Here is a 26249-nt window from a genome sequence, read left to right on the forward strand (position 1 = left end):
ATAGTAGATGGAACGTGTTGACTCGAGGGGGGAAATCAAAATCAAAACAAGCCATGACTGATGTGGCTCAGAAGGTTGGGCCTCATTCTGCAAACCCAAAGGATGCTGGTCTGATTCCTGGTCGGGGCACATGCCTCGGTTGTGGGCCGGCAGAGGGCAACCGATCATTGTTTCTTTTGCACACTGATGTTTCTGTCCCTCTCTTTCTCCTTCCCTTCCCCTCTCTCTAAAAAGAAATGTAAAAAATATTTTTTATAAATGAAAACAAATGTTTTGATTAGGGAAAAAAGGATAAAAATTAGCAAATATTTCATACTAGATAGTCCACACAGAATTGCCAGATATGCAAATAAAAATATAGCATGCCCAAATCTGAATTTCACATAATAAATAATTTTAAGTATGTTCCAAATATGAAAGTTGAAATTTGAAATCCATATTTAACCAGACTTTTGTATTTAACTGGCAACCCTAATGTTGCAACTCTTAGCCATTTGTATATTTAGGAATCGCTTATTTCTTTTATGTAATCCTAACCAATGTTGGTGACCAACTTTTTAATCACTTGAAAGCAGTGCTTAGTATTAAGATTAGAAGAGGCCACATTATTTAATTTAATTGGAAAAAAATATCATCATTGTCTTTTAATAGTAGCAAGTTACTTAAGTTGAAGGTAAAATGAATTAGCATTATAGTTTGTGCAGAAAAATGTTATATAAATCAAACTATTTGGAGAATCTTTAGAGAAGGTGGATTTCCCCTTTGTACATAGATGCCTTTCATGGAATTTACAGAATGCTTTATAGTTTCTTAGCGGTACCATATAGGATTCAAAGAAATGAAATAGTCAACTGCCTTTTTAATGATTTGGAATAAAAGTTACCTGGTACTGACTGTCCAGGAAATGACAGCTATTAAAGTTATGGTTGATGAATAACAGCTATTGTTGCTGAAATATTTAAGGTGCCTTTTTAGCCTGAAGGGAACATTTCTTGTGAAACAAATGGATTTTAGTTAAGTACAAGGATCACCTTTTAGACAGTCCCTCAGTTTTCTTTAACTTTTGAGGTTGTTTCCTTGGCTTCCAAAATATGAAAGCATGACCTCCAGTTAGTCATCAAGAACAAGGCAAAGCTTAGTTTATTTAGGATCATGGAATCAAAAAATGTTAGTGCTGTCGTATCTATTGGAGTCAGAACAACCAGAGGCTAAAGAGATACAAACACTTGCCCAACGACATATATACTGGCAGAGGTCAGAAATATTTTCTCTTCATTAGATTGTCTTTGGTTGTACTATAGATTATTATGGTGGGGAGAATAAATCAGTTCCTTCTTTTGTGTCATGCAAGGGTAACAGATGCACACTAATGCTACACTATGCAGACATAAACTAGAGTTCATTGAGGGAAATCTCAGAAGCTGAGAAATGGTAGAGCACACACAATCCCTGGAGCTCTCTATGATTTAAGTTAGGCAAAGATGGCCATACTCCAGGGGGAGTATGGTGGCCAGATGAAATATAGCACTCCCGGTTAAATTTTAATTTCAGGTACACAATAATTTTTAGTATAAGTGTATCCCAAATATTACATGGAACACACTTGCACTAAAAATTCTTTTGTTGTTACTCTGAAATTTAAATATCACTGAACATCTTGTGTTTTTATTTGCTAACCCTAGTATTTGTAGTTTATATTTACAATAAGATTATTATTTTTCCATCCCTGGCACACTCTACACATTTACGGAATGGAGTACAGTGTATAAGTGATTCTGTACCTGTGAAGTCTCCCTGATTGGAAAGGTGGCCTTTTGGAAAGTGGAGTTTTTGCTTGGTATCTGACCTTTGTTGTTTTGAACCAAGTTGGACCTTCTAAACCAGCTCTTTACTAAGCTTCCAGAAGTGGGAAGATGATCCTGTACCAATCAGCAGAGCTACAAAAAACAAGCCCGGAAGAAGTCAGGGGATAACACAGAGGGTCTTATTACCCTCTTCCTGCTCCTGAATGCACTTTGTCTTCTGTTCCTACAGCTATAGTGCCAGAAGGCATGTAAAAAAAGGAAGAGTGTTGCCAAAGCGATTAAAAATTATTTATAAAATATTTACTAAAATTCTTCTATACAACTCCAAAACAGGACATGGAACGATTGAAAGTTTTTGGTAACAATATTAAATTAGATAAAGCTGTGTGAATTCATATGGTACAAAGTACAAATGAGATCTGTCTGTTTTGATGAGTTAAATACCATTGTCCTTCCCTATTGTCTGGGTTTCAAAGTTTTTGTGTGTCAGGAACACTCAGAAAACATTCTTGACTGTGAATCTCTTTGTAATGACCTCAGGTAAATTCATAATGAGACATTAAGAAATATATGAACACGTCCCCCTACTCTAGGATACCTTTGTGTCCAAAGGCCTGTATTTGTACGATACAACTGACACCAATTATTTCCCTCTCACATGCACTTCATTTGCTTTGTGTCTTCTAGACATGAGTTATCCTTCAAGTATGTGCGATCATTTGGAGAACAAATAGACAGATGTTGTCAAGTAGCAGAGCACAGATTTTTTTTTCTAATGATAATCCTGGAGGAAGCTAGACTTAAAACTCTCCTTCCTACAATGAGCAATTACTTGGAATTTAACTGGGAATTATTTACTAAACACACAGTACTTTCCATTGCACTGAATCACATGGCATCCACACCAAACACGCAGCTCCGAATCTGTTTACAGAAAGCCATAATACCCTGTTCAGAGTAATCAGCCTTTTCTGATGTGGTTATGTTTATGAGACTAAATATTTTTTTACTTTCAATATTGTTTTGGCTTTTATTGTTTAGACTTAGTCATTCTTTGGGAAAATATGAAGGTCATAACATACAATGTCTCTTCAAAGTTGAGTGAGATTGAAAAACAAATCTGTTTTTATGGGTTTGGTTAGCTTACTCGTCAGACTCATTAGAGAGTGGCAGCAAGCTATTAGACTCAGGCATATCTCAGCCAAATGGAATGTTAGATACAAACCTGTGCTACAGATCACTCCTTAATTTTTTAAAATGAGAGTCAACTTTATTAATTTAAATGGCCATGGAAATTTCTTAATGAACTAATTCCTTTGAACAATGTATTAGTTAGCTATTATTGTGTAACAAACTACCCCAAAACTTACTGGCTTAAAACAACACGTGTGATCTTCCAGTCTCTGTGGTTTCTCTGGCCCTGGGAATTTCTCAAGGGCATAGTCATCTCCAGGCTGTACTGGGAATAATGTGCTTCCTTAGCTCACCTGGACAGATTGGAAGGACTCACTTCCTCTGGGCTATTTCACTGAGGCCTCGGTTCTTCACAAGCTTGTGGATGGAGACTTGCCTCTACTCCTTGCCATGGGGGCCTTTCCATAGAGCATCTCACAATGTCAGTGCCAGTAAGAGAGAGAACTAAGTGAAGGTCACAGTCTTCTGTAACATAATCACCAAGTGACATTCCATCACCTTTATTGTATTCTGATTATCCGAAGCAAATAACTAAGTTCCACCCCTGTCCAAGGGAAGTGATTACACAAGGCATGGATACCAGGAGGTGGTGATCACTGGGAGCCATGTTAGATGCTGCCTACTACCACAATTCCAGAGTGCTAATATTGCAGGCTAAGAATTATATTTATTTGTATGCACTGCATGCAGATTAAGGGGTTTGTAACTGAAATAGGGCCAGAAATGTTTAAAGGTAAAAATAAATACAGATGCTATATACTCACATATAAGTGTGTGTATACATATATATGTACATATGATCACATACACATATGTATTTTTTCTCTTGACATATTACTAGAGTCATAACAGCCGAAGCAGGTTTAGCAGGGAGGTGGAGAGCTGAAGACATGATAGCTTATTTTTTTATGTTATCTATACAGTTGTTTTTAAAGAGCGAGCTTGATTCAGGTTAGATACATATCAAATGCTTTGGAGGGATATATTTATAGATAGGCTGTATTAATTTCAATTCAAGTTAATGAAACAAGCATTACAAAATAATTGCTATAAAATAGTGGTGTTGCTTTTGAGAAAGTTGTGACCCATTACGTTAAGAGCCTATAACCTAGAAGTGTTTTGTCTCAGAGACTTGGAAAAGAGTTTCCAGGAAACAGTTGTGGCAGTAAATCAAGAGGATGGGGAATAAAAGGAAGCCAATGAATCTGATAATTGGAATCCTGTTGGTAATCTTCAGGGAAGACATGCTTGTGGACGTGTAGAAAATACTGAGAAATTCATTGGGAGTTATCAGATTTCCTATAAAGTGATCCCCAGTAAAACTCCTGCTGTATTATTATCATTGAAAAGTTGGAAATAAGATTTAATTTAATTTCTGAGATTTTTCTAAAATAGAAAAAATAGGCAGGACAAAGAGACTGAAAGAACAAACTGAATAATTAGTCCCTGAAAAATGGAGAGTTTTCTAATGTATATGGCATTACTTCAGCCCTTTGAAATAAAATGTGTTGTATATATCCTGCTCACAACAATTTTATGCAGACTTTCCTTAAAGAATATTAGAGGGAGGGAGATACCTTTACTGTTTATTTTCATTTTATGGACGCTAATTATCCAAACTGCAGCAGCAGCTGTACAAAGAACTCTAAAATTTCAGTGTTTAACTGAATCAACTAGAGAACATGATGTGCATGCTAGAGACTTGAAAACATCAAGTCTAGTGAGAAGTGAAACTAGACAGGAGAAATGTAAAGCCAAAATAATTGTTTTAAGATTTGACATACTATGTCAGTGGCAATAAGTCTAAATACTTTGAAATATCCATGGCCTATTGACTGTTAGATATTCTATGTAATTTAGATTAAGGGTAACTTTTCCAAAGTCATTGGCTAAGGACCGTTTTCCAGGAATGAGAGCTTGTTATATGTAACTTCCTTATTTTCTGCCCAAATCAGTCAATATTTAGAAAAGATAATAGTCTGTAAAATTAGAACATGTGTTTATTGTCTCTGAAAATTCTATCAATGTTTCTGATTATAATCCCAATGAAAATGTAGAGACACCATTTCCACTGAGAATCAGGGAGATATGAGTAATGTTTGGCATATACATTTGTGTTTGGAAAATGGTGAGGTTTATTAGTTTTCAGTTCATCTCATTACTTTTGACAGTTGGTAAAGAAATATATTTTAATTAAGCTTCAACTTCCTCTTACTGAGTGCATAATGACAATTATATAATAATGCTATTAGGAAATGAGTTGGTTTAAAAGCAAATACATCAACAGTAACTCTTCTAGAATTTGGTTCTTAATAGAGAGAAAAAAACAGATGTTTTACAAAGACACTATTAATTACTAATTATTATTATGCCTTGGTCATTGTTTATATTTTGCTTATTTTTAATCACTAAATTATGCTGAAATCCTAATCAGGAAGAATATAAGGAAATAGTGTTTAAAGAATACCACAGATAATTTACCACTGTTTTTCATCTAAACTTATATATTTTAATCTTTTTTGTTTTTCCTCTTTTTAGAAAAGATACAAATCTCAATCTATATTTTTGTCCTTAATTTTTCTAAATTATAATAAATTTCATAACTAGGCTGCAGCTCTTCTGCTCTATGGACAGATTTTTTAAAAAGGGTTTTAAGAACACAAGAAATTGTTTACTACAGGACACACTTTACATTTGTCTTTTATTGTTTGCCACAAAGATTTTTTTGGTGGAAGTACTCAAAGACAGAAAGTTTAATTTTTGTTTATAGGCTTTCAAGCTAAAATTATGATATTGTGAAATGCATTAAAATAGGGACCATTAAACTAATCTATATGCCACTTACTGATATGTCCCTACATTCAGTTTGTAGGTTTGAGCCATCCTTGTGCTCTGTTCTTACTATAAAGTAAGATAAATTAAGATAGCATTTTGAGGATATGCTGCTGTGAAAAGGTTCAGACTACAACACATGAAGCTACATATAAAAAATGTTTAGTGTACGATAGTATACTTCCAGCCTGAAGGCCAGTAGGCTTGAGACCCAGGAAGAGCTGTTTCAGTTTGAGTATGAAGGTTTTCCAAGGACTCTTCCTCAGGCAGAAGCCTTGGATAAAGTTTATCAGATAGACCTAGTGATTAATCTGAACGTGCCATTTGAGGTCATTAAGCAACGCCTCACTGCTTGCTGGATTCATCCAGGAAGTGTCAGAGTCTACAACATGGAATTCAACCCTCCCAAAAATGTGGGCATTGATGATCTCGGAGAGCCTCTCATTCAGCGTGAGGACGACAGACCAGAGACAGTCATCAAGAGACTGAAGGTTTAAGAAGCTCAAACACAGCTGGTCTTGGAATACTGCCAACTCCAGCACATAGGACTAGGGCTGGACTTAACCAAAAATTTAAAGAGGAAAAAAGGGGTATTGGAAACATTCTCTGGAACCGAAAGCAACAAGATCTTGCCCTATGTATATGCCTTCCTACAAACAAAAGTTCCACAAATAAACCAGAAAGCACCAGTTACTCCATGAGGAAAGCGCATGTAACTAATAGGATGAGCAGAAGCTCCTCATTTGTGCATTTAGAGGCTCCTTGTCCTGAGATTGATGTGTGAATTCTTTGAAAATTATGTTTCATGTCTACTGATTCTATTTGGAAATTAAGGATGTGCCAAATGCATCAGATACTGATTCATCTTTTGAAATCATCAAGTATGTTTTATCCAGTTATCTTCTTTGGATGCACAATTTGAAAACATCAGTGATGTCTAATGAAACTTTTGAAAAATTGTTTAGAGCATAATTTATAAAGCAATTGGTAGTCATCGAACTTTTGTTCAGAAGAGTAAGTGGTTGATCAAGTTCCCCTATTTTTCTGGAAATGTAAAAAAGAAATGTTGTGTCATTTGGGCAAAGTATCTCATCAGAAGTTTTGCTTTGACTGATGCCAAAAAAATACATGTCTAGCATTGTGGTACACAGTTTTGTGGTACGGTATGTCTATAAAATTCCAGAAAAAAACCAACTGGATTTACAGATTAGTTGAAGGATGGAAATTCACTACTGCCTCTACACTAAGAAATTTATAAGCTAGCCATATATGTTGTATTTATTTTGTTGTTAAATGTACCTTCAGGTTACTCAGAATTTTCAATTTATCACTTAGCATAGAAAGTACTTTCCTATATGATTTATATTAGAGATTGACATTATAAGTCTTGTGAAAGGACCGGAGTTGGATTTTCAAAGGCAAATGTGAAGACCTATGTTTTCAGAGGTTACTCCGGTTAAGAGATGTGCTTTTGGATCTACTTGCTGGTTTTTCTTTATGATCATAATGTATGATGTGCTTTGATGAGTAACATATTAAAGTAGAAAAAAAATTCCATGGCACTAGGTAAAATAAGCATGCTTTTTCATTAAGAAAATAGATCAGGTTTGCCTGGAGAAAATTCTCTTGACAAAAATAGCAGTCATAATTAGTAAACAGTTATGCAATGAAAAGGATTTTACATGCAAGTTAAAAAAGGACCAGGAAACTGAGTTTGCTTAAGTTTATTTCTAATCAAAGAAGTTGACATCTGCTCGCAGTCAGTCACTGCTATCTTCTTAAGGGTAAAGAACTCAGCTGGTGAATGAAACCTGAGCAGCCATTTTAAAACCAAAATGACTTGATTCCCTAGTGGAGCAACAGGGATGCGTGCTTAGGTGTACAGTATGGCCTGGTAGAAAGAGTGGAGCAATATGAGTGGTGGAGAAACCTGTGTCTCCAGTGGCATATTTACTCTGACTTTACTTGGTGCCAAATCAAATGAAACACGTCCTGTACAGCTGTTTTAAACTGCCTTTGAAAATGTGGCCTGTCTTATGCTAGGCACTTAAAACGCAATTGCCAATAAGTGGTTCTTATGTATTTTGTGGGGGGGGGCGGGGGGGCTTATTTTCCTTTCTTTTGATTTTTTAAAAATTCAGTTTGATCTTTCAAAATTGACCAAGACTTTTAAAAAAGGATTAAACATTCCTTTCTTTATTAAAAAAAAATGTTTAGTGTACAAAAGTGTGCATTTATAATATTCTAATGCATCTGCATTATACTCTATATTTGTAATTTCTTTCCAGTGAAAATGACCTTTCCAGATCATTTCTTGCTTATTTGCCAGGTAGATGTCTTTGAATCTGACTCGATCTATTTAGTTTTGAATTTTTAATAGGAATAATAAGTTTTGCTACATATGTATACTAGAGTTTAACATAATTGTGCCATATTCTTCACCATCATAATCCTCTTATCCCATTATTAAATTTCTGACTTCATTATTTAAGATGCTTTGATGCAATTAAAGGATTTAGGCTCTTCAGGGAGGGTGGTCTCTCTTTCTCTTTTTAATTTAAGACTGGAAGAGATTAGCCAAAGAATGTATATGCATATATGCATAGCCCATGGACAGAGACAACAATGTGGTAAAAGCTGGTGGGATGGGCGACTGGGTGGAAGGGGTTATGGGGGAGAAATGAGAGACATCTCTACTAGTGTCAATAATAAAAAATAATAATAATTTAAAAAAAGAAAGTCCAGCATTCTCATTGATTGTCTTCCTGACCCCCATGAAAAGAAACAAGCTAAAAAACCTAGTAAAAATTTAGGTTCTGAATTATCAGTTTCCGCCCATGAAGAGAATAGGCGTGATCTAATTTTTTAGATAAAGATGTTACATCATTTTCCCAGAATATGCTAATCAGAGTGCAAAGATTGAAGCATGCAATGACCAATCTCTCTGAACCTTAATGGCAATTCAGTAATGAAGGTATGGCATTTAACCTAAATTCTACCAAGTGAAGAACTACATAAACACAATTGGGGAGGAACTTAATAATTTTTAATAAATGAACCAGCCAATATGATTTCAGAAAGCCTCATTTATATTTTCTAAAGTTGTGCCTCCTATTCTGTGGTGTCTATTTTCATAAACTAAAAAGAACACAAGGTTTCCATTTTTTTCCTAAACTAAAAGAACACGAGGCTTTGCTAGCAACATCTTCAGAACATGGGTTTTCCACTCTAATATATTTTCTCAAGTAAATGACAAGTGAATGCTTCTTACCTTTCTTCAAATTTTTGCTGATTGTTTTAACGTCTTGGAAAGAAACAAAGTTTTTGTTGTTGTTCTTGTTCTTATTATTTTTTAAGTATGCACAAGAAAGACCTTTGCCAGGCGTCAGGAGCCAGTCAAGTGATGGCTCAGATTTGACCCTTGCCTTTGGGAGAGAGGTTTCACTGAAGAAACTGTACCAGATTAGTTGGGTATTAAAAATGCATAACTTTTGTATTTTGAATTTCATTTCCACAGATATGGGTATCCCAGAGGTTAGCAAACGTGATCCTTGTGGTAAATTCATGAAAATAAATAATGCGAAATACTTATTTTGCCTTCTGCCCCCAGTGTGGCTTGTTCTGTGTGAGCCTCTACCTTGAGATTACAGATCTTTGCAGCTAGTGTATCTCTGGGACCTTATTTAACAAGAAAGCATATGTGCTAAGTCAAAATAGCAGAGAGCTGCCTCGTGTAGGTGTGGGTGAGAAGTGAATTTCCTGACTAACTAAAAATTATAGTAAAGAAAAATAGTAAAGTCCAAAAAGCTTACCAAGTTATGGTTTTAAAAAATTTTTTAAAGTTACAGAAATTACTAAATTTTTGTCTGCTCTTATAGATTCCCTGACTTGAGCAAGGTTTGTGAAAGAAGGGAATTTTTCTCTTCATGACCTTTAATTTAACTTTAAATACTAAACTTAAATGGAAATTTTAAAATTGTATAATTGTCTCATTAAGTATCCAGTTCATCTTAGATATCATGACTAAATTACTGCCAATTGGTAGCCTTCTCAGTCAGAGTTTTAATTGATTTATATTATTTGAATATTAAATTCCAAGTATTTTTTTAATGCTTATGATATTTTAGATGGGAAACATAAAAGATTTTGGCCAAAATACCAAATTCATTCAAATTTTATTTTTTAAAAAGAAAATGTAGACTATGTATTGTTTGAAAATTGCAAAATGTAACTTAGGTAAATATGTATAATTTTTAGTGAGATATGAAAAAAACATACACTTACCATAGTTTGTTATATAACATAGACTGTCAATTTTAATTCACTTTTAAATTTTCAACTAGTTACCTGAATATTTTGAAAACAAGTTTTTTTGGTTTCTCAACATATTATCTATTAATAAATATATGTACATATTTATGTAGCTTGATGTTAGGATACAGATTTTAGTATGATGCTTCCTGAACAAAATTTTATGATTATTTGAAAACTTGAAAAAAAAAGCAGCATTTTTGACCTTGGCTGGATTGCTCAGTTGGTTAGAGCGTCACCCTGATACAGCAAGGTTGCATCTTTGATCTTGGTCATGGTTCATATAAGAATCAACCAATGAATGCATAAATGAGTGGAACAACAGACTGATGTATCTCTCTCCCTCTAAAATCAATAAATAAAAATGCAGCATTTTTGTCAGTTCCAGCTAAATTTATAGGAGGAAGATCAAGGCAGAATGATTTTTTAAGCCAGTTGAATTAATTTGATGAACTAATTGGTTCACCAGTCAGGAATTTTTAATTGCAAATGTCAGAAACATAATGTAAATGGACTTAACAATATAATTGAAAATCCATGGCTTTAGGCTTTGCTGAACCCGTGTGCTCAAAAGTTAATTGCCCTTTTCTCTCCCTTGTCTGTCTCTTCTCTATCCTACATACATACAACTTGTTTCTTTATCTTTTTACCTAATGTTTTATTTCTTTTTAAGTGAATTTTTCAATTACAATTTACATTGAACATTTTTTGTATTAGTTTCAGGTGTACAGTATAGTGGTTAGACAATCATATTTCAAGTACCCCCCCTTTTGCACCATGCGTAGTTATTAACTCCTTTCTTTGTTCTCATGCAGTTTTCTAAATAGTATTAAACATAACCTTTCCCTGTTCCATGTTTATATTCTATTAGTTTAGTAAAGTCAGTGGAATGAGAGTGTCTCCATCCCAATATTTTCACCAAAGTCTTGGTTCTCATTCTCATAAAGCTTCTTTGTGAAACATATGTTTCTTTTCTGATTCCATTACTGTGTCTGATGTGGATGCTCATCCTATTATCCAGGCTAGTTAATATGCCCATCTCTGGAACCAGTTGACCTTACCCATAGTACATGGATGAGTATAAGAAATGGGTGCATTCTGAAAAGAAGTCTATGGGACCCTTCTCAACAGAATAGGGGACAGATGCTGGACAGACCCAAACAGTAGACTGTTTATGTGATGGACTGAATGAATGTCTGGCCCAAAATGCCCATGTTGAAATCCTATCCCCAACACTGATAATATTAGGAAGTGAGACTTTTGGGAGATAATTAGGTCATGAGGATGGAGCCCTTATGAATTGGATGAGTGCCCTTACCCTCTGTTATGTTAGGGTACTAGATGACAGCAATGTGTATCAGACACCAGATTTGCCTGTACCTTGATCTTGGACTTCCCACCCTACAGAAGGGTGAGAATTAATATTAATTGTTTCATCTAACCCATCAGTGGTGATTTATTATAGTATCCTGAATTGACTAATACAATTTATTATTTGGGGCACTTTCCACCTTAGTAAATATGTAAGAGATAGACTAACTCAATATATGTGGCCACATGATGTAAATCTTGGTGCTTGTTTATTAATTAGCTTAGAATTATAGAGTATCAGATTTTAAGGGAACTTTACAGCACAGATAGACAAACTCTCCTTGACATATTGTCAACCACAGTTATTTTTAGTCACTTTTGAATTATCTTGTAAGTGATACATTATTAAAAATAGTTCCAAAGTTTGGAAAAGATTTATTTTAATAAAAATAATCAGCCACAATAATATAGTCATACCCATTCATCTCATTTTCATGCAAGCATGCTCCCTGGAGAGAAGAAGGAAAGGATAGTTCACACCTTGAACATCATTCCTTATTTTTGTTACAGTGGAAGGAAATAGATTGAGAACTACTATTCTGACATATCTGTCAGCTTTGCAATATTGTCCTCTTTCCAGAAAAACAAAATTAGAGTTTTCATATATTTGTACTGTTTATCATAATACTTAGCTTTGGTTTCCTCTATCATACTCTTTTCTTTTCAGATGTAACTATATGAATGTATATTGATCCTGCCCTTCCTCCTCTCAAGTAATCCTCATAACCCTTCATAATTTTACTCCATAACCATTTAATATGATCTGGTGCACAGTGTTTTTTACTTAGGTGAAATATGCTTATTCCATCTTCTTATTCTAAAATATGAACCCTAAGAAGCAGGGTTATGGGTATGTGTTTGTCTCTGTGAGTGTGTCCATGTTTTGGTTTATTTCACTGATTTATTTCTAGTACCCAGTATGGTGCCTGGCACAAAGTAGTTCCTTACTAACTCTTTGTTGATTGACTAATATGTGATATGTGAAAATCAACATATACATGCAAGTGTGATCATAGATTTGAGTAGTATCTTTACCTTTCTTGTTTATCATACCACACTTCTGTGTTTATGCTGCACCTGTTGTATGTGTGAAAGTGTACAAAATATTAACACAAAAGTGTTTAAATCATATAGTATTTTCTATAAGTTGAATTTATAGAAGTACAGGTTAATAAAGTCCAAGTTGCAGGCTAATATTATTCATAAATGGTTTATTTTTAGAGATAGTTTATTAATTATTAAAAAGTTTACTACAGTAATATACCATATGTTGAAACAAAAGAAGAAACATAATATCATATCAATAGTTGAAGCAAAAATGTGGTAATATTCATTACCCAGTCATGATAAATCCTAAGCATACTGAGGGTCAAAGTAAAATTTCTTAACTTGATTAACTGATATACCAAAAATTTAAAGCAAACATCAACTTGATATGTATTAGGAACATTGCCTTAAAATAAAGATGAAGAAAAGAATAGTCACATCAGCATTTCTGGTCAACCTTTTACTAGATGCCGTGACTGGTACAGTGAATAGTAAGACAAGGCAGAGAAATTAAAAAGTTAAAGGATTGGAAAGTATGAAACAAACTCATCATTATTTGCAAAGAATATGATTATCTATGCAGAAACTTTGAGAACCTATAGCCAAAATTTAAATTTAGTAACAGAAAAGTTGTGCATATAGAATCAATATACTAACATTTTATTTTAACATAAGAGCAAACACTGTTAGAAAGTTTAAATTCTATCTTTTATAAAATAGAAATATGCGAAATGGGTTGTGGGTTTGTGTATGTGTGTGTTCCCTTGAGCTCCTCTTTTTCAGCTTAAAGGATATATAATAATTATTTTAATTCATTTATCTTGCAGTGAAATTGATTTCTTAATGTATTTATGTGTTGCTGTAATTATTTAGTTTTGGCTTCAGGTTTCTGCATGCTTTCTTACCACATTTTTGTATGAACATTTATTGTTAGGTACTTGCTTTTTTACTTAAAGAAATTGATAATATGCCAATTTATTTTTCACAACATTAGGCATTTAAATGTACATAATACATTTTTTAAAACTTTTATTTATTGATTTTAGAGAGTGGGAGGAAGGCAGAGAGAGAGAGCATGAGAGAGAAAGAGACATGGATTTGTTGTTCCACTTACTTGTGCATTCATTGGTTGCTTCTTGTATGTGCCCTGCCCAGGGATCGACCCTGCAACCTTGGTGTATGGGGATGATGTTTCATTTTGGAAAAAGCCTTGTGATTTTAGTTTTTGCAAAATTTTTTGTAAAAGAAAATTTAACTTATGAGGAGACATCTTAAAAGACCATAAGGTTGCTGAAGCTTACTTATGTGGTGTCTAGAAATCAAATTAGGCAGTAATTTAGAACTTTCTAGAATTTCACAAGTGTTTTGAATTTATAGGAATGTGAAGTCCTTGAAGAAAATATTTAATGTAGATCATGTTTATAGTATTTTTAGATGTTCAATGTAAATGTAGGTATGGTGATTAAGTGCTGTTCTTGACGTAAAAAAAATTTTTTTAAATACTACAATATGTAGATTTGAGGTGTTTAGATTAACAGTTCCAGTTTATAATGTGAGAAAATGCTTTTCAACATCCATGAAATTTAGCAATTTATACTTGTGCTGAAGCATGAATTTAAATTACTGTAATAATGAAGGATATGTCACTTAGTATTTAAGCATAGACAATTTGCTTCTTGCACAAGAACTCATGTGACATGGTAGAAATTCATTTATTTGTAGAAAAGTCATAAGATCCATAGCAAGAAAGGTATTTCTTCTGAAAGGTTACAGATCCTAAGTGATGGTTTTGGAATAAATTAGAGTGGAATATTTGATTGACTTGGGTCCATGAAATTAACAAAGTCTGGGACCCAAAAATGCCATAATGATACAAAAACACTTTATCAATTTAAAGAAAAATCTTTACTGAAGTTCAAAAAAATTAATTTATGCCTTGAGCATATACAGTCCCTGACTTTCCATGGTTCAACTTTCAATTTTTTGACTTTGTTCAGTTACCTTGTTTCTTGAGTTCTGGCTAAGAAGGAGTTCAGAGACAAGACTCGAACTATAAGAGAAAGTTTATTTAGAAAGTCACAGAGGTAGAAAAAGTGGGTGGTAGAAGGCATGGGCACAGGGAACAAGTTACAGAGGCAAAAAATAGGGGCCTCTAGAATTTAGCAGAGAGAAGGGTAAATTTACACCTGGTAGGGGTAAAGGAGGGGTCTGGAAAGGCACATGTCTGCTTCTGAGAGGAATAGCATGCTGGGTTCTTGTACGAAAAGCTTTTAAGGGTGGAGATTTTAGGGGAGGTCCCAGGGGAGGATCTCAATAGAATATTCATCAGCTTTCCAGGTGTGTCCTTTCAGGGTTGTGGTCTGCACTGATTGGCTGGCAGCAGGGCAGGGGATCACTGGTCAGTGCAGCTGGTTCTGACATCAGCCATGGCATCACTTGTTTAGTTTCGCTGCTTTTATTAGCCTGGAACTTGAAGCACAACTGAGGCCTGGATGTTATTCCTAGGGTTAATGCTTAAGGGAGTGGTTGTGGGGGGGCCAACATGCGGAGTCACATGAGGCTACTCTTTGGCCCTTTGTTCATCCTCTAATGACATCTAACACATGAATACTGACACGCCAGGGGACAAAAGATCAGGGGATGGTCCGGACTGCATGACTAGCGATAGGAAAGGTCAGGGGTTCTAAACTGCATGGTCAGTGATATCTAGGGGAGCAAAGGTTACTCTGGGGGTGAGGTTCTTGTTTTACCAGTTTTGCCCATTGCTGGGCACCTTGGGCCTTTGCCCTGGTGACCTGCTGTACCTGGTCCTCGCTCTGCTTGTGTCTAACTGCCTAGCACATGTCTGCGAAGTTGAGTCTGAACACCCCACTTGAGTGCACTTGGTGTCAGTATCTAGGGCATTTCTTCTTTCCTTTTTGCTTGAGATAACCCCTCTAGCTCTGATTGTATATCTTATTTTCTTTTGCTGCTCATGCCTAGCTGAATGAAGCTGCTAAATAAAGGTTATTTGTTAAAATTAGCCATTTATAGAGTATGGGAAGAAGACTAACATTTTCGGGCACTGTGTACACCAGGCACTTTCATATATACACTCCCTGAAACTTCACAATTGTCCTGTGATACAGGTGTTAATAGCTCTGCCACATCCTCGTGAGGGATCTTAGGCCCAGAAACTTAAATAACTCCCTATGCATAGCTCATAAGTGGCTGCACTGGATTTGGACCTCAAATGTACCACAGTGCTCACGTGCTCACTGAGGCTTTAGAAGGGCTTCTTTAAAAAATACACAGACACTGCAAAGAAAGCCATGTTAATTGTTAACATTCAGTGGACTCTTCACTTATCCTAGATATCAAACTAGTTCATTTTCCTTTTTCAATTATTTTATGATACCATCTTCTCTTCTTGGCTGCATGGAGATGGATGCTGCTGGGCATGCAGGTTGAGAAGGTGATTTTTTAACTGTGGGATGTGGAGCAGAGAACAACCAATGGAACCCTAGCCTGGATGTGCTTGGAAACCCAGAAGCAGTCTTTGTCATCAGTTTTTCCAGAGGCATGAAGAAGAAGAAATGGAGCTGAAGCAAGCAGCCTGTTCCTATGGAATGGCAACAATGGATGTGCAGGGATGGGAAGGGCCTTAGAGAGCAGATCCCGAAGACATTCCTGGAGAAAAAAATCCTATCAAGGAGAAGAGGCTTTTTGTAATGGTGCACCTATAGCCTGGTCCCAAAGAGGAGAAGAGAGTGATTAAAATTGCTTGACCACTTCAGCCATCACCATAACTTCTCAGACTCTACTCCTGGCCAGAGGGAAGCTGAGGACTTCCCAGGGCTTGTTCTGCACCATCTCACTATGGGGGGCCGAGGCCCTTCTTTGCTCTCCTGGGAAGGGCCCACCCATCTCAGGGCACTGGGATCTGACCGTGGCTGTGACATCAGCGAGATCCAGGTAGCTTGTTTCCTGAACTGTACTGCCTCCATCAGCTGTAGGTAGCGTTGTATTAGAAGAACAGTTTTAATTTTGTAGAGAAGTAGAGTAAAATCTCAAGTCAATTTAAAAAGTAACCCGGTTTTTTAAAAAAGCAAAATCTCTGTGGAAGCATTTGGTTCCAGGAGGACTCGTTCTTAGATACTTGCTCCATTTTACTGCCAACATTGTCTTGGTGGGAGGTATGCCAGAGACTGCTGGGGAGCCCTAACACTGTTTCTCTCATAGTGCTTACCTTAATTATCTGCTTAGCTTAATTATCTTTTCTTCCAGGGATCATTGTGTAGCTTACTTTGCTTTGGGTTGGGCTTCTAATTGTATATCATAAAAGGACACTCTAAGCAGTGTTTTTCATGCCTTTTCTATTTGTTTCTGTAACTTGGTCTCTATGACTCTTTGTGGGGTGAGATATTATTGGTGGTGGTGCAGGAACCTATCAGAGTGACCAGGGAGTTTTTCAAGCAGCAAACTCTCCACTTTACCTATGGCCACATGCCACCTCCCTAAGAACATTCCTGGAAAATACCTTTTATGCTTCTTAAGACACATCCCCGCCCCCGCCCCCAAACAAAACAAAACAAAACACTAGAAACAAAACAAAAACACTTAAATTCACAAAGCATAATTTTAAAAGTCTGCACCAGTTTCAGAGCATTAAGGTAGATCAGACTATTGCCTACTCTTCAATCCGGTCATCTTCGTCTTCAGTTCTCTTTCTCTTGACCATTAAGAAAAAAATATACCTTATAATCAGGCAACTCAACTGATTAAAAAAAAACAAAAAACAACTTACTCATAGAAATAGTACCACAAAAGAAAACATGATGTAAATCTAAAATTAGTTTTCTTTGTCACTTAGATTGTTCTGGGGAGAGAAATGTTTTCCATAGATGTTTGTCTCTTCTGAAATATTTAGTTAGATTTGTGTCAACACAGATTGTAGCTTCGTGACATGCAACCTTTTAAACAGCCTTGTAATCAAATTTAGGGGAGGGATGAGAAGCGAAGGAATGTGGATAGACGTCAGTAAGAGAGCTGGAGACTTGGAGAATAAGTACTCACAGAAGAGTATGTATAGAAGATCTCTTTGGGGAAAGAGTAGGCGTGGTCTATAAAGAGAACCCCAGTGAGGGCTCATTGGACAGATTAGGCTCCATCTTCTAGAAGGGGCCAGAGATAAAATTACCCTGTCTCTCCACTTGGGCAAGGCCCTCTTTTTTTTTTTTTTTTTTTTTTCATCTCAGGACAAGAGTGCTCTATGTGGAAAATAAAGACCTGGGTTCATACACCCTTCTGCTTGCAACATAGTTTAAAAGGCCTCACTTAGGTTTCCTTCAGGGCTAACAGAGGAATCACAATGTGACTCCAAGGCCTGTTTGTTCCCTCTATCACTCTTGCTCTCCATTCACTTGATAATTTTTCTTTGTCATGAATGAACAGGTACTTAATTCTATCCTTAAGGCTTAAATTGACTGCTACTGGCAAATTTTTACCATAGAATATTTCAGTTTTAGTGAAATCAATCCATCAGCCACAGTGTATAAAAAGTCAGATTCATTGTGATTTGATTAAAGGGTTTTGGTTTTGGTGGCGAAGAAGTCAGGAGAGTTCTAAATTCCTGCGGAGAGTCTGGTAGAGAACCCCGCATGAGGGAAGGAAACGAGGCTCAGTGAACTGGCCCCGTTCACACAAGGGACCAGGACAGAGGAGTTGATGTATTTTTATCCTGTCCCTGAAAAAGCAGTGCTACTTTCTTGATTTATGATGACTTTTAAAAAGTCTTTTTAAAAAGACTGATATTTAACCTCTTGCATATTTATATAGCACTTACACTAGATCATTTATTCAGTTTCTTCCTAATCTTATATGAGCAGCAACTTAAAAGCGCAGCAACAAAATGAAAAGGGAACTCAGTGAGAGAACATATTTGCCAATGATACATCTGATAAGGGGTTAATTTTCAAAATATGTGAAGAATATATACAACTCAATAGCAAGATGACAAAAAACCCTATTAAGAAATGAGCAAAGGACCTAAATAGACAGTTCTCCAAAGAGGACGTACAGATGGCCAATAGACATATGAAAAAATGCTTTATGTCACTAATCATCAGAGAAATGCAAATTAAAAGCACAATGTGATATTACCTCACACCTGTCAGATTGCCTATCATCAATAAATGAACAAACAAGTGTTGACAGGGATGTGGAAAAAAGGAAACCCTTTTGCATGTTGGTGAGAATGCAGACTGGTGCAGCCACTGTGGAAACTAGTATGGAGTTTCCTGAAAAATTAAAAATGGAACTGTCTTTTGATCTAGTAATCCTACTTCTGGAAATATACCTGAAGAAACCCAAAACAGTAGTTTGAAAGAATATATGCACTCCTCCTATGTTCATAGCAGTGTTATTTACAATAGCCTGGAAATGGCCCAAGTTCATCAGTCATCCGTGGATAAAAACTTGTGGTACATTTACACAATGGGATACTACTCAACCATTAAAAAAGAGGAAATCTTACCTTTTGGGATAGCATGGATGAACCTGGAAATCATTATGCTAAGTGAAATAAGCCATTCAGAGAAAGACAAATACCCTATGATCTTACTTACATATGGAATCTAATGAATGAAATAAACTGACAAAATAGGAACAGAGGCATGGATACATGTAATAGACTGACAGCTGTCACAGGGGAGGTGGGTGAAAGAAGGTGAAAGGATTAAGAAAAAAAAATATATAAAACACATAGAAACAGACAACAATGTGGTGAGAGCCAGAGTGAAAGGGGGTGGGGGGAGGAGGTGGAAGAGGGCAAAGGGGGGGATAAATGGAGACAGAAAGAGACTTTGCTTGGGGTGACGGGCGTGTGATGCAGTGTGCAGGTGATGTTTTGTTCAGTTGTACACTTGAAACCTGTACGTTTTGTGAACCAATGAAAAAAAGACAGTGGAATTATTATCTAAAGTTTATAATTTTATCTATGGCAGACTCTGAGTTTAAGAGTATCACTAATTATAAATGTAGAGTATTCTTATTGAAGTAAATTTATCTTAGAAGTAAAGCAAATGTTTATACTACGCTATATAGGATATTAATTTTGTATGTTTTTAATAAGTATATCATGGAAAAGTCCCATAGTTAACCAGCTTTGGTGGAATATTGAATTTCCTTAAATACAAGATCAATACAGAAAACTTAAATTATTTTCATATTCTAGCAACAATTAAAAACTAAAGTTAAAAAATAGACTATCACAGTAGCATAATAAATGATAAAAGCCTTAGAATGATGTTCATGATTTCTATAGTTAAAGCTATAAAATACCACTGAGAGAAATTATTACCTAAATAAATAGAGGTACCTATTAACTTCATGCACTGACAAGATGACAGTTTTCTACCAATTGAGCTATAATTCACTGCAATCCCAATCAAAATGCCAACAGTCATTCATTTTTGAAACTGAAAGACTGATTTTAAAAATTTGTATGGAAATGCAAAGTGTGTATGATAGCTTTGATTATTTTTTAAAAGTATAACAAAATTGTATGACACCAACTGATTTAAAGACTTGTAAGGCTACAGAATCAAATCAGTGTGGACTTGGTGTAATATAGGTAGAGAAATTGAATAAAATAGAGCATCTAGAAATAGACCCACACATCTATTGTCAGTTGATTTTTAAAAAGACATTAAAGTGATTTTACAGAGAAAGAAAAATCTTTTCAACAAATTGTTCTAGACCAAATGGAAAGAGTTCTCAGAAAACTTTGAACTTCACCCTTCACATTTCACTTAATACAAAAATATATTCAAAGTGATTAGAAATCTAAACATAAAAGCTAAAAACTGAATGTTCATGTACACACAACATGGCAGAATCTCAAAAACATGTTAAGCATTAGTAACCATTTACCCAAGAGTACATACTGTATGAATCTTTGATGTCCTATAACATGTAAAACTAACATATAGTTACGGAAATTAGAGCAGTGGAAAAAAGACAATAGGGCTCATGAATATGTTCAGTACAGTGAGGAGATGGTAGATATACAATAATACTTATTTCTGAAAACACAGGCTTTACACTTAAAATCTGTCCATGTATTATGTCTTCATGAAAACTAGTTTCTTTAAGGAATAACTTATCAGATTGTGCATGTTGCCTTTGCCTCTCTAAACAGGGATTTCGCTAGCATTGTTTCTAAAAGTTTGGTTGCCTCGGAACACTATTGTATCAGTGTTGTCCAGAGAAAGAAACAACTAGAATATACGTGAAAAGAGAGATTGACGCAAGTATTGGAGCTGACGAGTCTGAATCTGTAGGGCCATCTAGCAGGCTGTTAATTCAGGCAGGATTCTTATGTTTTCATCATGAGAAAGAATTCCTTCTTCCTCGTGAAACCTCAGTTATTGCTCTTAAGGCCTTCAACTGATTAGGCGAGGCCCTCCATAATATGAGGATAATCTTCTTTGCTTAAGGTCAGCTGATTGTAAATATTAATTACATCTAAAAAATATCTTCACAGCCACACCTAGACTACTGTTTGATCAAACAGTTGGGCACTGTAGCCTAGCCAAGTAGACATTTAAAATTAACCACCACACTTGTATGAGGGGAGGACCTCAAAAAACCAGAGTTTATTTATAAAACATTGTGTATTTATTCTTACATGTTTAAACTTAAGTCACCTTCGAAGTACTCTCCATTTGATGCAATAAACCTGTTGAGACATTTTTTCCACAGCTCGAAACAGGTTTCGAACTAATTGATTTTGATGCCTTTTAGTGCTTTTGTTGTTTTTCATTTCACCTCGTCCACATCGGCAAAATGTTTCCCTTTGAAGACTTTTTTCATCTGGGGAAACAAAAAATGTCATCCGGGGTGAGATTGGGTGAATAGGGAGGATGAGGTACAAGGGTCATACTGTTTTTGATCAAAAACTGCTGAACCCTCAGCATGGTGTGGGCAGGTGTGTTCGTAAATCACCCATCATGAAATAGACAAATGCACTGAAAGAGTCTTCAAAAATAAATTCACTGAAGCCAAACACAGCCTCTCCCAACCATGCCAGTGGCGCACTGATAAGATGGGTTCCTGGAACACTCACCTAGCAGGGGAAGCCTGTATTACAAGGAACCCACCCTCCAGAAGATTATTCAATCTTCGTGGGTCCTCCCTTGTAATTATGGAGGATTTTGCACAATTCAATTGGGAAACTGAAGGCACTTCAGAGGAAAAAATTCCAGATTGAAGCAGGATGGTTTATCATTTGTAATTAAGACATGTGGACTATCTTTATAGTCACAAGTGCCAGTCATGTCTATGAAAGGTTCATGAGTTGAACTGTAGTTGGTTAAGGACGTAAGTTATCATTTTCAAATTGTAGGGCTATAGGCAAGAGGGGAAGCCTCCCTTCCCTCACCCTCTTCTCCAGCACCATCCAATGAGGAATTACAAGTTTCATCACTTAAGTTTTAAAGCGTTTTTTTTTTTAAAAAAAAGAGTATTTATTTTTAGAGAGCGGGGAAAGGAGGGAGAAAGCAAGGGAGCGAAACATTGATATGTGAGAGAAACATTGATTGATTACCTCTGGCATGGCCCCACCCAGGGACCTGGCCTGCAACCCAGGCATGTGCCCTGACTCGGAATCGAACCTGCGACCTTTTGGTTTGCAGGATGACTCTCAATCCACTGAACCACACTAGTCAGGACTGATCACATATAATTTAGAAGAATGATTGGATCACCTTCACTTGATCCTCAAATCACTCTATAAATTGAGTAGGAGAGATTTCATCCTTCTCTTTTTTTTTTTTTTTTTACAGATGAAAGATCAGAATTAACAAGATAGTTTGTTGAAGATTTAATCATTTAAAAAAATTTACTATGCCAGGCATTGTTTTAGAAGTTTGCTTGCAAGGCACCAGTGAACAAATCACAGGCAATCTCTGTACTTGTGAAGCTTGCATTCTAGTGGGTGGGAGAGAGTAAGAAGAATACAGTAGAAACTTCTATAGTAAGTTAGAGAATAATAGAAAATGATAAGTGCTGGGAGAAAAAAATGGAGTATGTTAGGGGGTGTCGAGAATCTCACCTGGGGTTGCCTCATTAAGGAGGTGGCATTTAAGCAGAGGCTTGAAGAAGAACTGAAGGAAGGAGCCTTGTAGATACTGGAGGAGAGCCAGTCCACTAGAGGAAGCACCTAATACAAAGCCCCAAAGCTTGGTCACTAAGACTAGAACCCTGGTCTTAAGTAGTTCATTCTTTCATCAAGTAGATGTTCAGCACGCACTTTCTGAAAGTGGTTCTAGGCATCAGAGCTTCAACAATAGAAATACTTATCCTGCCCAGGAAATTGCTGATTCCTTATTCTTTTCACCATAGGAGTCCTCAGCTATGATCCACAAAGTCTTTACAAAGGTCTTCCAATCTACCTTGCTCTCAGAAATTTTTATAGGCAATAAATGCATGTATATTATTTTCAAATACATATAGGTGTTATTGATAAAGTTAATTTAATGATTTTGGTAACTTAATAATTATCCTTACACATTATCCAACTGATAAATACTAAAAGTTCTGCTATGATCATGATGGGTGGTATACAGTCTGTAAGCAATTCTGAAGTTGAAAAGGGATCTCATTCTTGAAAATGTTGGAAAAACTTTTGCTCTGTGCTATGAGATTGCCAGTTGAAGTTGGCTCCAAAAGCCACACTAAAATTTTGCTGTTTCTAAAGACAAGGGAAGCCTTTGAAAGTTTTTAACTGGAGGAATAACATGATCAGACGTGTGTTTTTTGAAGATTTCTTTTTATTGTCAGTTATACAGAGGAAGCCAAGTGGAATAAATCTATTGAGGAATGCATATTGTTTAATTATAGTTAACTTGATTCATTTTGTATTGCGGTGATCCAAACTGCACTGCAGTTCATTATTTGTTCCTAATGCTTAAAGGAGATTCAAATCCCAATATCGTTGCATTATAACTTGTGTGAATTAGTGTTTTCATGTTAGAGGAGTCTTCTATAGTTTAGTCCTGGCTGGACAACTTGAAGAGAAATTTTGGGAACAGTGATAACAGACCCTTGTTGGGGGTCTCTGCACATGCTAGTAGATAGACATCTGGTTTATGTGTCTGCAAGCTGGTATGACATTTATATGGTTGGATGCATTTCCATTTTAGCCTCGTGATTGCAAGTCTAGCCTTTAGTGTTTGGACTTTTCTGGTCTTGATAGACTGTGGTGAACCAAATAATTATTGTTTGAGAGATTTGAAAATATATATTTAATCTCAGTAAAAATCCCTCTACTGATATTCAATATTGAATGTTTTGAGTACTGATACATACATTTTGAGAAAGATGGAAATCAACGTACTCAGGTTTGAAGAGCCTAAAACAATTCTTTTTTTTTTTTTTTAAGGATTCCAAAAGCCTGCTGTTTGGCTTGGATATTTTCACCTGAGATTCTCCTTGTGTTTTATATTTTATTCCTGTGTAGTATTCTTTCCCACTCAGGAAAGTCGTTCCTCTATGATCACTACTAGAGTCCAGCTCATTTCTTCACACTAACTATAGACACATCCTTGATGAATTATCTTACATTGTGGTATATTTTGATCTTTGATGTTGCTCTCAGGCAGAATTGAAATTGTAACAGTTGTTTGCATTTATGTTTATTTCAACCTGTGTGGTACTGGCAACACTATGAATATTCATTCTTTGGCAGGACACATGCTTCTGGCTTTGTTGCTGATTCAGATTTTTCCATGCATGTGGGTATGTGGTAGCTCTTGCTCAAACATCTAGATGCTCAATTGCTAATGCTTCCCACTTGCCAGATGGTAAATATGCAGCCACAATTTTCCAAACAGTATTGTTGCCTGGGTAGGAATCAATATACATTCTGAGTTTTTCATGTGTGCTTTTAATCTCAGTGAATATTAAATGAGATCTGGTCACAGCAAAGTGGTTCTCGTTTGCCGAACCAGGTTTTGTAAGTCCTCAGCTTTTACATTTGCAGTGGTTTTATTCACTATTAGGGGATATCTTCACCTGTTAATATACTGGTTGCTACTGAGACTTAGTGAGGTAGTCTCAGCCACACTCTTGCTGAGATACACCCCAGTCCCAATGACCTATATTAGCCAAAGAAAAGAAATGCAAACTCTGAAATCTACATAGAATTGTGATGTGTGTCTATGCACCATGGGCCAGGAGATACTGAATGATGTTGCAACATACTAAATGTTTGCATTGGAATCAGTCATTCTGTCTGCATTTAACTTTGCTTTTTTTCTGTTTCCCTTTTTCTTTTCCATTATTATGGCCAGAAGAGCTGAAATGATGGTCCTTTATATCCTGGAACTTGTTAAGGAGCTAAAAGTCCTGATGTATATTAGTAAATTACTATTCATAAAATGAATTCTGATTGATAAGGGACAGAACTATAATACTCTTCCAATCATTTGTAAAACAAGCATTTCTTTAAAAATAAATGTGCATAAAAGTGCCTCCCACTTAACATAGATGATAGTGTTTTTGAGAAATTAGGCAGATGATGATTATGATGAAAAATATTATAATTTAATGAGAGACCACTATGTTCTAACACTGAATTTATGTCTCTAAGTTCATTCTCTAATGTTACGCTGGCAATGACCCTATCAGGGGGATTATCATCATGGGTACAGAAACTCACTCAGAAAGCTTCCCAAGGTCATGTTGCTAGCAGAGACAGACGAAAAATACAATCTCAAGCCAGGCTGATATCTAAGCCCATAATATTAACAACTACAGTACCGTATGATACATTGCTTGAACACATATGTGTGTATGTGTGTGTGTGTGTTTGTATAATATTTTAATCAGTGAATATGGTTTTGAAACCATACTGCTATCATTGAATATGCCTGTTAATAGGTTAGCATCTATTTGACAGTACACCCTCTCCTTGCCATTCTTTGCCCCGCCACCACTCATTTGTTCTTGTTGTCCTTGCTGTAAGATAGCACAAAACAAAGATTACATGTGGAATGAAATAATGATGTCATCTAAATCCATACATCTCCTGGCACTGAGGCAGTTTCTCACTTACCTATACAGTAAACCATAAACTAGGTCACATCACCTCTGAAATACTCAACCTGTGTATTTGCACTTCTAGCCTTTAAACATGTCTTACCAATCTTGAAGATGAGTATAACTATCTGCCTCAGCCATAGGGTCTTCAGGTTCTCCTTCGCACCGCTCCTGCTTTTGGTTCTATGGAGGTTTGCCTCTCCATCTTCCCAAGTCCATGTACTTCATCAGCTCCCACTTAAGGAATTATTTAACTTCTCTTCATTCCGTATTTCTTCCCAATTACTGAAATTTGTATGTATCTATCAAATTGTGGTCACATTTCTCTTTATGTGGAGCCTTATGTGTTTTTCTGATGTTTTGGGTTTCTATAGTTCCTTCATGGTATCCATGATTGTACTAAATACTGAAGATACTTGCTCTTTTTTCAGTGAGTTGCTTTCAATCTTTTAAAGTTAACAGAAAAAAAAAAAAAAGAAAGCAGCTAGAATATTTTTAAAATCGAAAAGCAGAGCTGTGGCTGGGTGGCTAAGCTGGCTGGAGTATCCTCTTGTACACCAGAAGAGGTTGCGGATCCAATCGATGTTTCTTTCTCTCTCTCTTGCTCCC

At 35.9% G+C, this 26249-nt stretch overlaps 1 protein-coding gene and 1 pseudogene across 1 annotated transcript in view; both read left to right on the plus strand.

The window, feature by feature from the left end:
* CRPPA (CDP-L-ribitol pyrophosphorylase A) overlaps nt 1–26249 on the plus strand; it is a 189745-nt gene that overhangs the window by 106659 nt on the left and 56837 nt on the right. The window lies entirely within an intron of this gene.
* On the plus strand, nt 54–6532 carry LOC150001389 (GTP:AMP phosphotransferase AK3, mitochondrial pseudogene; annotated as a pseudogene).

Source organism: Furipterus horrens, unplaced genomic scaffold (assembly GCF_987537825.1).
Source record: "Furipterus horrens unplaced genomic scaffold, mFurHor1.1.pri manual_scaffold_9, whole genome shotgun sequence".
NCBI classification, from domain to species: domain Eukaryota; kingdom Metazoa; phylum Chordata; class Mammalia; order Chiroptera; family Furipteridae; genus Furipterus; species Furipterus horrens.